Below are 13,568 nucleotides of genomic sequence, written 5' to 3' on the forward strand. Positions count from 1 at the left end.
CTCAGACATTTTCTCTGCTGGAACACTTACATAATTACATTAAGTTATCCCAATCCATAGCCCCCCCCCCCCCCAAAAAAAAGTACCACCAAGGATGCATATTGGAGTCCCAGTACCTATCCTTCTTAAGAGGCATCTTAGATTTTCCCTTGCTAACAGTATGAGGTTTTCAATTTGTTATGTGAGGCCAACTGAAATTTGCTCACACATGTTAAAATACATGATTTAAAATTGTAGCCAAACTGATGGTTTTTTGTAGTACTTTTAAGTGGTGCTGGAGACTGAGACTGCCTAACTTCAGTCCCTCAGTTAAGTTCAGTTCAGTCGCTCAGTTGTGTCTGACTCTTTGTGACCCCATGAATCACAGCACGCCAGGCCTCCCTGTCCATCACCAACTCCCGGAGTTTACTCAAACTCATGTCCATCGAGTCACTGATCCGTCCAGCCATCTCATCCTCTTGTCCCCTTCTCCTCCTGCCCCCAATCCCTCCCAGCATCAGGGTTTTTTCCAGTGAGTCAACTCTTTCGCATCAGGTGGCCAAAGTATTGGGAGTTTCAGCTTCAACATCAGTCCTTCCAATGAACACCCAGGACTGATCTCCTTTAGGATGGACTAGTTGGATCTCCTTGCAGTCCAAGGGACTCTCAAGAGTCTTCTCCAACACCACAGTTCAAAAGCATCAATTCTTCGGCACTCAGCTTTCTTTATAGTCCAACTCTCACATCCATACATGACCACTGGAAAAACCATAGCCTTGACTAGACGGACTTTTGTTGGCAAAGTAATGTCTCTGCTGTTTCATATGCTGTCTAGGTTGGTCATAACTTTCCTTCCAAGGAGTAAGCGTCTTTTCATTTCATGGCTGCAGTCACCATCAGCAGGGATTTTGGAGTTCAAAAAATAAAGTCTGATACTCTTTCCACTGTTTCCCCATCTATTTGCCATGAAGTGATGGGACCAGATGCCATGATCTTAGTTTTCTGAATGTTGAGCTTTAAGCCAACTTTTTCTGTCACTCTCCTCTTTCACTTTCATCAAGAGTTTTTTTAGTTCCTCTTCACTTTCTGCCATAAGGGTGGTATCATCTGCATATCTGAGGTTATTGATATTTCTCCCGGCAATCTTGATTCTAGGTTGTGCTTCTTCCAGCCCAGCGTTTCTCATGATGTACTCTGCATATAAGTTAAATAAGCAGGGTGACAGTATACAGCCCTGATGTACTCCTTTTCCTATTTGGAATCAGTCTGTTGTTCCCTGTCCAGTTCTACTGTTGCTTCCTGACCTGCACACAGGTTTCTCAAGAGGCAGGTCAGGTGGTCTGGTATTCCATCTCTTTCAGAATTTCCCACAGTTTGTTGTGATCCACACAGTCAAAGGCTTTGGCGTAAGTCAATGAAGCAGAAGTAGGTTTTTCTGGAACTCTCTTGCTTTTTCAATGATCCAGCGGATGTTGGCAACTTGATCTCTGGTTTCCCTGCCTTTTCTAAAACCAGCTTGAACATCTGGAAGTTCACGGTTCAGGTATTGCTGAAGCCTGGCTTGGAGAATTTTGAGCATTACTTTACTAGCGTGTGAGATGAGTGCAATTGTGCGGTAGTTTGAGCATTCTTTGGGATTGCCTTTCTTTGGGATTGGAATGAAAACGGACCTTTTCCAGTCCTGTGGCCACTGCTGAGTTTTCCATATTTGCTGGCATCCCTCAGTCGTCTCTGATTCTTTGTGACACCATGGACGGCAGCCTGCCAGGCCTCCCTGTCCATCACCAACTCCCGGAGCTTGCCCAAATTCATGTCCATTGAGTTGGTGCTGCCATCCGACCATCTCATCCTCTGTTGTCCCCTTCTCCTCACGCCTTCAATCTTTCCCGGCATCAGGGACTTTTCCAATGAGTCAGTTCTTTGCATCAGGTGGCCAAAGTATTGGAGTTTCAGCTTCAGCATCAGTCCTTCCAATGAATATTCAGGACTGATTCCCTTTAGGATGGACTGGTTGGATCTCCTTGCAGTCTAAGGGACTCTCAAGAATCTTCTCCAACACCACAGTTGCCTAACTTAGATATAACTTAGATGTAGTTAAACTTCAAAGAGTGCCTTTTTCCTTCAAGATAAATCCAATGCAGTCTTTCTTGAATATGGAATTTTCCTAGCAGGCGTAACTTCCTTGCTCAGTATTGCAAGAATATCTTCCTTTTCCTGAAACTGGTTTTTCTGTTGCTGACCTTTAAGACTATAAAATGTAACAAAAGAGCAGTGTAACAAAATTGTTAGGCAGTTGGCTTTTGTTTGTTTTAAGATTTTTGAAGTGTCTAATAATGATTTTCACCTGATAAGCTCTTACTACTTCCTCAAGACCCAGGTCAACTGTCATCTTTGTAAATACTTCCCAAACTACCAAGGCTTAGTTGTTTGATTCTTTCATTGTACTCCTTTCAAACCTCTACCATAGCCTTTAACTCTTTTTATTTGATTTATTAACAGTATCATTTCTCTCCATTAGATAGTCAGCTTCTTGAGGGACATCTTTTTATTACTCACAGTTTGTATAGTCCCTGGCCTGTTGTTGAACAATTGAATTGTATCTGTTATGTTTTTCTGCTGTATAGATATAATGAAATGTTATTCCTTTATAACATTATTTTATTTAATTTAAAAGAATTTATTAATCTTTTCAGCCTACCTTATTATGGTGTAGTATCACTGTTTATAGTGAAAATTTCTCTTAAATACTTTTTGTACAGAAATAGTTATATTTATAATTTAGGCTCTAAATATAGCTGTTTTTAAAGTTGAATTCTAAATGCCTTTGCATTATACATTTTTATAGTTTCTTGAAATAACTTCAGTCCTGTGATCGTAAATCAGAGTTTAGCTATAGTCAAATATTCATGTGTAGTTGTGCTCTTCCATAATTTATTTGGACCTGTTTTGGGTATAACTCAAAAGTACATTATTACATATTTTCAAGTGAATACAAAACAGATGAGCAGTAGGGGAAAACAATCGCAGTTATCCATAATCCAACCAATAGTACTTGCTTGCCTTTTCTGTTTTTTCTATGCATATATGTTTAACAGCAAAAATTGGATTAAACTGTTTTTGTAGCTTTATATTATTTGATAGGCTATAATTTTTACCATCAACTTTGAGGTAAAATTGCATACAATAAAATGTGCCCATTTGAAGTGTACAGTGTGGTGAATTTTGGAAAACAAATTACTACTACAAATAAAATATAGAACATTTTTATTGTCACCTTCATTTTCATTTGCATTCAGTATCCCAAGACCATCACTGACCACAGTAGACAACAATTTTCCAACTGGGCCTAGGCACTGTTGGAATTTTGGGCCTGATAATTCTTTGTTGTGTTAGTGTCCTGTACATTCTAGAATGTTTAACAGCATTGCTGGCCTCTGTGTCCACTACATAACAGAAGCAACCACCCAGCCCCCATTCCCCAAGTTGTGACAATCAAGAAATGTCACCAGCACCGTCCGAGGAAGGGGAGGGCAAAATTCCCCAGTGAGAACCACTTACTTAGATAAGTTTTGCCTGTTTTTAAATTTCATATAAATGCAGTTTGGAGCATATAGTCTTTTCTGTATGGCTTACTTTCCTCAGTAGAATGTTTTTGAAATTCATCCAAATAATGTTTTTATGTGTAATAGTAGTTCATTCCTTTTTGGGTTTTTCCATTCATCTGACGTTTATTTTTTTTCCCCATTTTTGGCCCATATGAATAAAGCTGCCATGAACGTGCTTGTGTAAGTTTTGCAGAGACATATGTTTTCATTTCTTTTGGATAATACCTAAGAATAGAATTGCTGGTTCATATAGTTAGTATACATTTAAATTTGTAAGAAGCTGTCAAACCAGTTTTCCAAAGTGGTTGTATCATTTAAAATTTCCATCACCAGTGTATGAGAGTTTCAATTTCTATACATTCCCCAAACCCTTGGTATTTTCAGGCTTTGTATTTAACTCATTCTAGTGAGAGTACGGTGGTATTTCATTGTGGTTTTAATTTTTATTTCTTGAGGACTAGTAATGCTGAGCTCCTTCTTTGAGCTTATGGCCATTGGGGGGTGTGTCTACTGCTGTTACATATCTTTTGTGCAATGTCTGTTAATAGCTTTTTATTGAGTTGTAGTTCTTTTATATATTCTGAACCCAAGTCCTCCATCAAATATGTGTTTTCCAAGTTTTTTCTGCCAGCATGATTTGCCTTTTCTTTTTTTTTTTTCACATTTTATTTTCAAAGTGCATTCTTTCTTTCTTTCTTTATTTTTTATTAGTTGGAGGCTAATTACTTCACAACATTTCAGTGGGTTTTGTCATACATTGTAATGAATCAGCCATGCCTTTTCATTTTTTAACAATGTGTCTTATGAGCAAAAGATTTTCATTTCATCAAGTCCAGTTGATTGTGTTTTTTCCTTAATGATTCATGGTCTTTGTTTCCTAAATAAATATTTGTGTATCCTAAAGTTGCAAAATTTTTCTTGTGTATTTTCTTCTGGAAGTTTTATAGTTTCTGTTTCTAAATTTAGGCCTATGATGGCAACATAAAAAGAAGAAATATTTCTGAAATATTCCTCCTATAATTATGCAGACACTTAAAGCATGAGCTTTAGTATAATTTAAATCCAAATGCATTGTATGTCAAAATATCAATATATTTAAATGTCTTAATACAGTCAGAAAATAGATAAATGCTAAAATAAGTCTGTAAATCTGTGGTTAGTACCATGTTTTGAAGAGTTTGACTAATATTTGGATATACAAATTATATTTTAGAAACTCTGAGGATGAATCTTTCTTTAGGACCAGACTACTGCGGTTATAAAGGTCCTCTGTATTCAGTTCTACCATGTTAATTGTAGCTAGTTGGGTTATGACTTTATAATACTCAATGAGTAGTTTTTGGTTTATTATAAGCAGTATAAAGATTGATAGTGTAAATTATCTAAAACATTAAATTATTTTTGTTTTTGTTTTTATGTATTTTTGATTAATGTATGTCTGGTCTGAAAATTCATAAAACTTCAGAGTAATAAATGTATAGTCAACAGTAGTTTTCTTTATTTAAAGATGTCTAAAAGGTTTCCCTAGTGGCTCAGATGGTAAAGAATCCACCTGCAATGTGGAGACCTGGGTTCGATCCCTGGGTTGGGAAGATCCCCTGGAGGAGGGCATGGCAACCTGCTCCAGTATTTTTGCCTGGAGAATCCCCATGGACAGAGGAGCCTGGTAGGCTTACAGTTCATGGGGTCACAGAGAGACAGGACTGAGCGACTAAGCACACACAAAAGCAGTTTAACTTTGTAAGATTTACTAAATTGTTTGCCCAAAAATCTGTTGACCTAGATAATAGTATAGCGGTAATTATAAAATACTTTAAGAAGTCTTCATACTATCTTTTTTCCTTGACTAAAAGAGTAAGTCACATTTATAAAACATATCAAAGAACTATTGCTTTTTAAGTTTGCTGTTTTCAGTGGAAGAATTTAAAATGAGCTCTCATGGAGTCTCAGTGTTTGATAAATTGTAGCATCCTTGTGATGTTCCTACTAGGTCCACTTGATAAACTGATTTGATCTTTTGCATGTAACATTACTTGCTTGAATATACACACACATTAATTATCTGTTTTCCCCTGTATTTTTGCCAGTTGAGCCAGTTTGGTTTCCAGTTAGATTGCAAGGTAAAAATTGTGCCAATGCCTTTGGCACAACTTAGTTACAAATTACAAATTACAGTATTTTATCTAGAGTAGTGCTGTTCTACTCTGAGTCTTCAAGGTCTGATCAAAATCAGACTAAAATTCTTTAGAATGAGTCAGCTCTGTAGACACAGTAAGTGGTCAAATAACTTATGCCTTTCAGTGATGAATTTCTTTTATTCTGTGTTTATCATGCTTCCAGATGTTCATAAGGCAGCTTTTCAGGAGGTATTTATGATTGACTTTAATAATTTAACTTATGAGTCTACGGACTTCTTGACTCATCTTTCTCCTTTTTTAAATATTCTTTCATTGCCCTACCTGTCTTTTCTCAGAACTCTGAAAGAGTACTTACCTCACTGTGCTGTGATTCCCATCTTCCAAAAGTTCCTATCTCTTCCACTTAACAAAGTAGTTCCTCCCCATTAGGTTGGAATTGGGTTTAGCGCTTCCTCTGGCTTCTAGCAAAATATCAAGAGAATATTTCTAAAATGTATTAAATTCACTGCTTTTAGCTGAGTGAGATTTGCTACTGTTGCCTGGACCATATTCAGTTTGGTTCAGTCGCTCAGTCGTGTCCGACTCTTTGTGACCCCATGAACCGCAGCACGCCAGGCCTCCCTATCCATCACCAACTCCTGGAGCTTGCTCAGCAAACTCATGTCCTTTGAGTCAGTGATGCCATCTTACCATCACATCCTCTGTCGTCCCCTTCTCCTCGTGCCTTCAATCTTTCCCAACATCAGGGTCTTTTCAAATGAGTCAGCTCTTCGCATCAGGTGGCCAAAAAGTTTCAGCTTCAACATCAGTCCTTCCAATGAACACCCAGGACTCACCTCCTTTAGGATGGACTGGTTGGATCTCCTTGCAGTCCAAGGGACTCTCAAGAGTCTTTCCAACACCAGGTCCAAGGGACTCTCAAGAGTCTTCTCCAACACCATAGTTCAAAAGCATCAATTCTTTGGCACTCAGCTTTCTTTATAGTCCAACTCTCACATCTATACATGACTACTGGAAAAACCATAGCCTTGACTAGACGGACCTTTGTTCGCAAAGTAATGTCTCTGCTTTTTAATGTGCTGTCTAGGTTGGTCATAACTTTCCTTCCAAGGAGTAAGCGTCTTTTCATTTCATGGCTGCAGTTACCATCAGCAGGGATTTTGGAGCCCAAGAAAATAAAGTCAGCCACTGTTTCCCCATCTATTTGCCATGAAGTGATGGGATTAGATGCCACGTTCTTAGTTTTCTGAATGTTGAGCTTTAAGCCAACTTTTTCACTCTCCTCTTTCACTTTCATCAAGAGGCTCTTTAGTTCTTCACTTTCTGCCATAAGGGTGGTATCATCTGCATATCTGAGGTTATTAGTATAGATTCCTAAATTTCTCTTTTATGACTGTCATTTTTTACCCATGCCTTTCAGCAGCTTCAAACTTTTTAATTCTTGTGGAAATTTAGTCAGATATTTTCATTGCCTAGAACAGTGACTTCCATATAGTTGGTATTCAATATTTTATATTGATCAGTAAATTTATTAAATTATGTGATCAGCTAAGTATTATAGGAATCCAAAGGAAGTTTACTGCATATCCTTGAGCATATTATGTTCTTAATGGAGAGGCAAGACTAACACCTGAAAGTCTATAGAATAGTTTTCCATGGTGCAGGTAATAGTGTAAGCATTCAGATATAGAAAAATCATTGTTGATTGTGATAATTGTTGAAAAAGTAAAATTTTAATGTGATGCTCAAGTATGAGTGAAATTTTAATATAAACAGTAACTTTCTTATTTGGCCATATTTAGACTCTTCATCCTGACTGAGGAAGAGGAAAGGGAAGTGAGGGTAAAGAGAAGATAATATTTATTTTATATTTTGCCTTGTTTAAAACATCATCTGGGAACATGCTTGCCATTATCTGGCTCACAATTAATAAAGTGATTCCATTTGGGTGTTATAAAAATGCAATGTGACACTTCAAACCATTATGGTACATAGTTTAAAAGAAAACAAGATAGGGGTATTAGTCAGCAAACAGGCCTTTTTGTGTTAAAAACTAAATTTACACTTTCTACTTTAGAGATGATCTTCAGACTGTATGCTTTTTTGTTTCTTTGCTTGTTTTTTAAGCACCTTTGTTGGAAAAAACCATTCAGGATTGGCGCGGTTTTCATTTTATTTAGTCTATTTAGGTCAAAAACTAAATTTTGTTATTTGTTTTTTGTATGGTGGCTTTTAACTGTGCCTGCTACCTTAACTCCCATGGTTTAGGATGATTAACTGAAAAAGAGCACTTACCTTGGTCTAAAAGTACAGTCTGCTTATATCTAAATTGTAAATATCGACTGAGAAGGGCCTTAAATATTAATAGCCTATTTTTTTCCTTCGGGTAGTTGTTTTTATTGGCTTCTATGTATATGTACTGTAACTAACTAAACACACACAACACACACATCTGTACCGTAAGAGTTGATGATAAAATGTGGTTTCTAAATTATTTATACTAAAAACATACTTGTTGATACTTAAATAAATTGTGTTCTACTGTTTGGCCATATTTTGAACACGATGCCTCTTTGGTTGACTTTTGGGGGATTTGCATTAGTTTAGGATTGATCTGCTTCAGCTCCCTTAACATGGGAATGTTTATGGCAATATTACCATTAACCTTTTTTTGAGATGTAATCGTCATGACATTTTACTAGTTTTAGGTGTCCAGCAGGATGATTTGATACATGTCTGTGTTTTGAAATGATCACCACAGTAAGTTTAGTTAGCACCCATCATCACACAGTTACAGTTTGTTTGTTTGTTTTTTCCTTTGATGAGAACTTCTGTGATGTACTCTCTGAGCAGCTTTGAAATACACAAAGCAATATTGTTAACTATGGCCACCATGCTGTACACTGCATTCCTAAGACTTATCTTGTTGAAAGTTTGTACCTGTGATTAACATTTAAAAGTGGTTCTGGCCCCATTTCACTGGAGCATGGGAAACTGATAACTCTCCAATTCCATATGTGCATATAGTTTCTACAAACTAAGGAAATCTGCACAGAACAGTCTGAACAAGTTGGATGTAAATTGTCTAATTTACTTTAAAAATAGATTCTTTGGATTTCTGAGAAGTGAATACTTGATATAATTGAATACAGCAATGGTATTTACTAAGATTCAGCAAAAGGTAACTATAACAGGATCAAGAAGAATGTCCTACTGCTGATGTATTTGTATGATAGCAAGCTATGTGACAGATCTCTCACATTGGTGTGAATAAAATAGAGAAATATGAGCTTGGTAGAAGAGTAACTGTGGAAAGTTGTGTGGCTGATAAAACAATAGTAGGTCTGTGCCAGTGTGTACCACCTATACTTTTGAAAGTGAAAGTGAACTTGGCCTATTTTTTGAAGACCACTGAACTTGCAGTACTGATGTCTGATCTTCAGTTCTGCTCTGCCACCTATAACTCTATTACCTTGGGTTACTTACTTAGACTTTCAGACCTTTCTTATTCTGTGTAAAGCAGAGTAATAATTTCTGTCCAGTGCTGGTTATGGAGCTTTAATGACATTCACATGAAGGTATATATGTGAGAAGACTACAAAAACTCATTTGATACTAACTTCTTTGTTTTGTAAGAAAATATGTATGAAACAGGGGAGACTAGATCATATTTGCTGATGATAAACGACTGAGAAAAATAGGTGATATCTGACAGCACTGATTTATAGCGTTAAGCAGGAGTAATGGATATCTGTTGGATCATAGAAAAAGCAAGAGAATTCCAGAAGAACATCTACTTCTGCTTTATTGACCATGCCAAAGCGTTTGACTGCATGGATCACAACAAACTGGAAAATTCTAAAACAGATGGGAATACTGGACCACCTTACCTGCCTCCTGAGAAATCTGTATGCAGGTCAGGAAGCAACAGTTAGAACGGGACATGGAACAACAGACTGGTAGCAAATTGGGAAAGGAGTATGTCAAGGCTGTATATTGTCATCTTGCTTATTTAACTTCTGTGCCGAGTACATCATGCAATATGCTGGGGTGGATGAAGCACACGCTGAAATCAAGATTGCCAGGAGAAATATCAGTAACCTCAGATATGCAGATAACACCACCCTTATGGCAGAAAGCAAAGAGGAACTAAAGAGCCTCTTGATGAAAGTGAAAGAGGAGAATGAAAAAGCTGGCTTAAAATTCAACATTCAGAAAACAAAGATCATGTCATCTGGTCCCATCACTTCATGGCAAATAGATGGGGAAACAGTGCGAGACTTTATTTTCTTGGGCTTCAAAATCACTGCAGATGGTGACACTGCAGCCATGAAATTAAAAGATGCTTACTCCTTGGAAGGAAAGTTATGACCAACTTAGACAGCTTAGTAAAAAGCAGAGACATTACTTTGCCAACAAAGGTCCGTCTAGTCTGAGCTATGGTTTTTCCAGTAGTCATGTATGGATGTGAGAGTTGGACTATAAAGAAAGCTGAGCGCCAAAGAATTAATGCTTTTGAACTGTGGTGATGGAGAATTTTCTTGAGGGTCCCTTGGACAGCAAGGAGATCAAACCATTCAATCGTAAAGGTATATTCATTGGAAGGACTGATGCTGAAGCTGAAGCTCCAGTACTTTGGCCACCTGATGCAAAGAACTGACTCATTGGAGAAGACCCTGATTCTGGGAAAGATTGAAGGAAGGCAGGAGGAGAAGGGGACGACAGAGGATGAGATGGTTGGATGGCATCACCAACTGGATGGACATGAGTTTGAGTAAGCTCTGGGAATTGGTGATGGACAGGGAGGCCTGGCATGCTGCAGTCCATGGGGTCGCAAAGAGTCGGACATGACTGAGCGACTGAACTGAACTGAATGAGTATGTGACATCCTAATTAAAATAATTGTTTAAAAAACATACTGGGAACATCTGTACTTGAAATTCATGTAAAAATTCATGTGAAAATAGATAGCCTTTCTATTTGAGTAGCCACCATAAGTTAAAGAAGTAAAACTGTACAGCATAGAGAGTTAAGAGCACAAAGTTTGGAGTCCTGGCTTTGATCCTGTTTCTACCACTTTTTTATTCTTGTTTCTTAATCTCTCAGTGCCTCAATTTCTTCATCTAAAAATGAGGATTGAGGATAACAGTACCTACCTGATAAGAGCTGTTATGAGACTCAGCTGAATTAATATTTATTATCATTTGCAGTAAGTATGTAAGTGTAAAATAGATTATTGATATTAGAAGGCAGACATTGGATTTAAGGTTTTGTAATGGTTCATTAATACCTGCTCCATACAGTTAATTCATTGTATTTTATATCTGTAAAGGCACTGTACCTCCATCTTTGTAGATGTTTTAAATTACATTCATATAAGTTATTTTTAAATATTTCTTTTTGTGTTCCTCTTAGGCAATGGTTAGTTAATTGATTTTATAACCAACACATGGCGAGAAAATGGGATTTGTCTTTTTTGGAACTTACTAAGATTTTTTTCATACTGTCATGGGGTTCTCAAGGCAAGAATACTGAAGTGGTTTGCCATTCCCTTCTTCAGTGGACAACATTCTGTCAGACCTCTCCACCGTGACCCGTCTGTCTTGGGTGGCCCCACACGGCATGGCTTAGTTTCATTCAGTTAGACAAGGCTGTGGTCCGTGTGATCAGATTGACTAGTTTTCTGTCATTATGGTTTCAGTGTGTCTGCCCTCAGATGCCCTCTCGCAACACCTACCGTCTTACTTCGGCTTCTCTTTCCTTGGACGTGGGGAATCTCTTCACGGCTGCTCCAGCAAAGCACAACCGCTGCTCCTTACCATGGACGTGGGGTATCTCCTCACGGCCGCCCCTCCCAACCTTGAACGTGGAGTAGCTCCTCTCGGCCCTCTGTGCCCGCGCAGCCGCTGCTCCGTGGACGTGGGGTTGCTTCTCTCCCGCCACCCCCGACCTCAGGCATGTGGTAGCTCGAGATGTTCAAGCTGGTTTTAGAAAAGGCAGAGAAACCAGAGATCGAATTGCCAATATCCGCTGGATCATGCAAAAAGCAAGAGACTTATAGAAAAACATCTATTTCTGCTTTATTGACTATGCCAAAGCCTTTGACTGTGTGGATCACAATAAACTGTTGAAAATTCTGAACAAGATGGGAATACCAGACCACCTGACCTGCCTCTTGAGAAACCTGTGTGCAGGTCAGGAAGCAACAGTAGAACTGGACATGGAACAACAGACTGGTTCCAAATAGGACAAGGAGTACGTCAGGGCTGTATATTGTCACCCTGCTTATTTACTTATATGCAGAGTACTTCATGAGAAACGCTGGGCTGGAAGAAGCACAAGCTGGAACCAAGATTGCTGGGAGAAATATTAATAACCTCAGATATGCAGATGATACCACCCTTATGGCAGAAAGTGAAGAGGAACTAAGAAAACCTCTTGATGAAAGTGAAAGAGGAGAGTGAAAAAGTTGGCTTAAAGCTCAACATTCAGAAAACTAAGATCATGGCATCTGGTCCCATCACTTCATGGCAAATAGATGGGGAAACAGTGTCAGACTTTATTTTTTGGGCTCCAAAATCCCTGCTGATGGTAACTGCAGCCATGAAATGAAAAGACGCTTACTCCTTGGAAGGAAAGACCAACCTAGACAGCATATTAAAAAGCAGAGACATTACTTTGCCAACAAAGGTTCGTCTAGTCCAAGCTGTGGTTTTTCCAGTAGTCATGTATGGATGTGAGAGTTGGACTATAAAGAAAGCTGAGTGCCAAAGAATTGATGCTTTTGAACTGTGGTGTTGGAGAAGACTCTTGAGAGTCCCTTGGACTGCAAGGAGAGCCAACCAGTCCATCCTAACGGAAATCAGCCCTGAATATTCATTGGAAGGACTTACGTTGAAGCTGAAAGTCCAATACTTTGGCCACCTGATGCGAAGAACTGACTCATTGGAAAAGACCCTAATGCTGGGAAAGATTGAAGGCGGGAGGAGAAGGGACGTCAGAGGATGAGACGGTTGGATGGCATCACTAACTCAATGGACATGAGTTTGAGCAAGCTCTGGGAGTTGGTGATGGATAGGGAAACCTGGCCTGCTATAGTCCATGGGGTCTCAAAGAGTCGGACATGACTGAGTGACTGAACTGAACTGAACTGAGAGAGAAAAAACACAGTGTTCTGGAAAAATGAAGCATGACCTTCATCTTCATATGCTTCATTTTTCTCAGAACTCTATGGTTTTTTTCTCTACCATTTTACTAAGGTATATATTTCACAGAGAAGGAAAAAGAGGCACCAAAAGCTTTTGAGGTGTCTTAACCCAGGTCACTGGAGAAGGAAACAGCAACACACTCTAGGATTCTTGTTTGGGAAATGTCATGGACAGAGGAACCTGGAGGGCTACAGTCCATGGGGTCACAAAGTGTCAGGCACAGCTGAGCAACTGAACAACTGCAAGCCCAGTTCGGATGCCTGGTTAGCCACAGACCCAGGGCTTGTGCCCTATTTTTCTGGGATAGCTCTTCCTTGCTTTCACTTATGTCCGACCCTGTCTTTCTTCCCACTGCCTTCACAGAAAGCTGAACTGTGGTTATTTGCCACTTTACTAAGGTTGGTGAATACTGGAGCAATTGCCCAACTTAAAATAATCCCTTTAATTTTTTCCACCCCCTCCCATCCAAACAAAGGGCTCCCACCAACCATACTTGATGATATAATACCTTGCTGCTGCCTTGGTGAATTGAACCAGCTATGCACTTCTGGCTCAAGCTGAGCTGATCAGATTCTCTGCCTTAAGAATTCAGAATTACACTGAGAGAACATCTTTCCTCCGTGTGGCCAGAGCTGTCA

General features: G+C 38.8%; 1 protein-coding gene across 1 annotated transcript in view; it reads left to right on the top strand.

Moving 5' to 3' along the window:
* LOC122450878 (RAB11-binding protein RELCH-like) overlaps nucleotides 1-13,568 on the top strand; it is a 125,273-nt gene that overhangs the window by 1,751 nt on the left and 109,954 nt on the right. The gene's annotated exons all lie outside the window — the stretch shown is intronic.

This window comes from Cervus canadensis, chromosome 12 (genome assembly GCF_019320065.1).
Source record: "Cervus canadensis isolate Bull #8, Minnesota chromosome 12, ASM1932006v1, whole genome shotgun sequence".
NCBI lineage: Eukaryota > Metazoa > Chordata > Mammalia > Artiodactyla > Cervidae > Cervus > Cervus canadensis.